This window comes from Rhagoletis pomonella, unplaced genomic scaffold (assembly GCF_013731165.1).
Source record: "Rhagoletis pomonella isolate Grant_MI unplaced genomic scaffold, Rhpom_1.0 Rhpom_scaffold_00165, whole genome shotgun sequence".
Taxonomy (NCBI): Eukaryota; Metazoa; Arthropoda; class Insecta; order Diptera; family Tephritidae; genus Rhagoletis; species Rhagoletis pomonella.
The window spans coordinates 50,466-54,180 of record NW_023458719.1 but is presented as its reverse complement, the minus strand read 5'-3'; positions in this window follow the sequence as shown (position 1 = coordinate 54,180).

Below are 3,715 nucleotides of genomic sequence, written 5' to 3'. Positions count from 1 at the left end.
ACATATTTCTCAATATTCTCTTCTCTTTTTACCTCGCTTTTATTAGCTCGGGATGTAACTATGTAATATTGATGCGCCTAAAAGATGCAGCGATTTCCTTTCTCAAGTTATATACCTGATGACATTACGAATGGGAATTGCTTTAAACTTCCATTCTTAAAGTAACCTGATCACAGTACGAATGGAAATTGTAATAGCGAGGTTTTGGTTTTTTATATTATAATTTTTTATACTCATCTAGCATAGCGCAAAGTAAAAAAATAGCCTTTGCCAGCTTCAGGTATGCGCAAAGCGAAATTTATGTACAAGCAGCGCTGCACGCAAAGCGAAATTTATGTATATACAAGCAGCGCTGCGTTCAAAACAAACAAACACTGTACATCAGTCATGCCCAACGTCGGCAGAACTCCATAAGCAAGTGCCCTGCGCTGGCAGAATTCCATATGCAAGTGCCCCGCGCTGGGCATGACTGCTGTACATCGTGTATTTCGCTTGGCAATTTTGTTTTTTTTTTACTTCAAAATGCTGCTTGCTGCGGTATCGGCACATGCTCACCACAGTATGCTCACTGTAAGCTTCTTGGTGTGGCATACATACATACATTGATCTTCTTCTTTTCCTTTATTTCATAAAGATGAAGTTCGTGAAAAAAAGTTGCCGCTACGCAGCAGAAACCTTATTTTAAATCGCTGTAGTAGCATACAGAATAAATAACCAAGAATACAAGATTGCACCAATCGAGGTGAGAGCAACTGGCCGTGACGTCAACAAATACCAGAATGAGAGAGCAACACGAACTCAACAAGAAAAAGCATCGAACAAAAGGCAGTATTGCCAAGTTTTGAATTTAAAAAAGCACCAAATTTTTATTGGTGTATTTTATGGACTTTATATGCATACATAATTTTATTGTAAGGATGCCGATTCAAATTAATAAAAATCCATGTTTCTCGCACGACGGTCGATTTCTTCTGGCATGAATGAAGATGCTGCCATATATTTTGTTGTCGCTTATGATTGTCACTGTGCCATGATTTTTTTAAATTTTTGTAAAGTTGCTTACCACACTTAGGTAAGGTTAGGTTACGGGGGCAGAGCCGCAGAGGGGATTCACTTAGACATTTGGTTTTCCATTGTGATACCACATTACATAAGGGAGAAATTCGTTTGAACGGTAACTGCGTAAAAATTACAAGAAGCGCTGGGTGCTCATAATAAAGTTCTTCAAACAGCTGACGTCCACTCCGGAGAGCCCCTCGGGAGAGTCGATGAAATGCGCACCGAGATGCTTGAACCGCAATCTAGCGAATGCCGGGCAGTTGAGTAGGAAGTGCTGAGATGATTCCACCTCGTCTTGCAGGCAACGGCGGCAGTAGGGATCCGTGAGGATATTGAGTCGCACCGCGTGGGTTCCCATTGGACAGTGTCCGGTCAGTACACCTGTGAAAATCGAGAGCTGACGCTTAGCCAGGTGCAGTAGCTCCCTTGACCGCCCGCGGTCCGCAACCGGCCAGAAGGACCTTGCAACTTTGCAAGTCGAGGTTTTTCCCCAGCGCTCGCTGAGCCGACCCTAAGCCCATCTGTCCAAAAGCAGGCCGCAGGTTGCCAACGGAACTCCAATGACCTCCCTGTCCGAGGTGATGGCCTCAAGGGTGCCCTGCCTGGCCAGTTCATCAGCCCTGCAATTTCCCGCGATATCACTGTGCCCCGGGACACAGTTCAGCCTGATCTGGAAGTATTCCAAGGCAGTTGAGAGAGAGGCCAGTCATTCCTCAACCAGTTTTGAACACACCATTAGTGATCCCAGCGCCGTGATTGACGCTTGGCTATCAGTGTATATATTTACCCTCCTTGTTGACAGTACATTGGTGCATAACCAATCGGCTGCCTCTTTTATAGCGGCCACCTCTGCATGAAAGACGCTGCAGAGATCCGGCAGTCTGAAAGTAAGATCTACTGAGAGTTCCTGACAGTAGACACCTCCTTCAACTCTACCTTCCAGCTTCGATCCGTCCGTAAAGATGTGTATTGGACCCCTTCTCCAGAGACTACCCCGTCTCATCTGAAAATGTTTTTTCTCGAAAGACTATTGAAACAGCTCACGTGATTCTGTTAAAAATAGAGAGTCTTAAATGTGACATGGAATTTTATACAGGAAAATTAGCGTGTAACTTAAGTGCCTAATTTCCTATTTTAACTTACCTTTTTCCTCCATTGGCTATCTTTTTCAATTTAAATATAGTGTGGAATAAAAACACTACTTTATGAATTTTGGGGGCTAGCAGTTGGTATAATCAATCAAGTCAATTTACATTGTTCACTATAAACTTACTGTTTCGGAAAAATAGCAAATCTCTTGTTATGTTTCCAAATGATAAAAATCGTATTATGGAACATAGACATAAGTTCAGTTATTTAATTCGTTAGAATAAAGAATAGCTTGGCACAAGAACACAAGTATACTTGTGCAAAAAATCAAGCAATAAACATATTATGGATTAAAAGCACAAGTCAGATATGCAATTTTTCCGCACACAAAAATCGTACAACCAACCTCTTCGCTTGCTAAACTTGAACTGAGCATAAAGACATAAGTGAAGTGAGAATGAACCGTTATTCACGAACCGAGATGTGTTGTTATTCCCTGTGCTAACAGCAACAAATTTGAGATGTGCTATTTTTCCATGATTCAATAATACAAGGTTAGATAATTATTGACAGCCGCGGTCAAAAGGTTGCATTTGCGAAGGATGGAGAAAGGAGAATAATGAAATCCCTTGGTGCGAAAATGGGAGTAGAAAATTACGCAAAGTAGGCAATTAGTAGTGAAATTCCTTTTGTAAATTCCAACGTATTTGCAGGAAATCTGGCATTTTAAATATTGAACGATATATTAATATATCTACGTGAATTACGTAATTTATGTGATATTTAGCTGTATAAAAACTGCAAAAGGACTCAGAATTAAAATAAAACTACTATGAGATTTAAGTAAACATCCAATTTAAAAACAATCTATGTTTTAATCAGTTAAGTGTGTTTCATATGCATATACAAATAAACATATTGCACAAAAGCTTATTCTTCTAATTCACACCAAAGCTACACTTTTCCCAAGTGAATTTGCAAAGAAGCAGCACGGTGCCGCTGCTAAGGGAGCGGTGCGAGAGAGACAGTTTATCGAACCTTGTATTATTGAATCATGCTATTTTTCTATCCTTATTATTCCTTAAGTTAGCCCTTGAACCAAATTCCGTAAAATTTTGACACAATATGAAATCGGATACGGAGATTCCAAATATTATATTAACTCTATTTCGACATAACTCGAGTTGTGCGGTTATGCCGTGTGACCACAGATATTTCTATCACAGTAGGACGCAGTGCTATTTTTAAAATGAAATTTTAATAACAAGTATGTTTAATTAAAATATTAAGTTCATCAACACTACCACGCATTGCTAGACCGTTTCCCTTTAACGAGTTTGTGTTTAGAGCAGTGCCCGCCAAACACTTTCCTGGGAAACGAACTATATTCGGCCTTTCATATGTACACAATCGGCTTCTTACACGTACACAATCCGAACGTCAACAGAAAGAGTAGAAGAGCAACAAATTTTATTTAGTTGGATGCAAACAATAGGCGAAGCTGGTTGATGACGCATTATTGTTGAATAAAGTAGGTACACTGAGCAAAATTAATGAATATTCATTC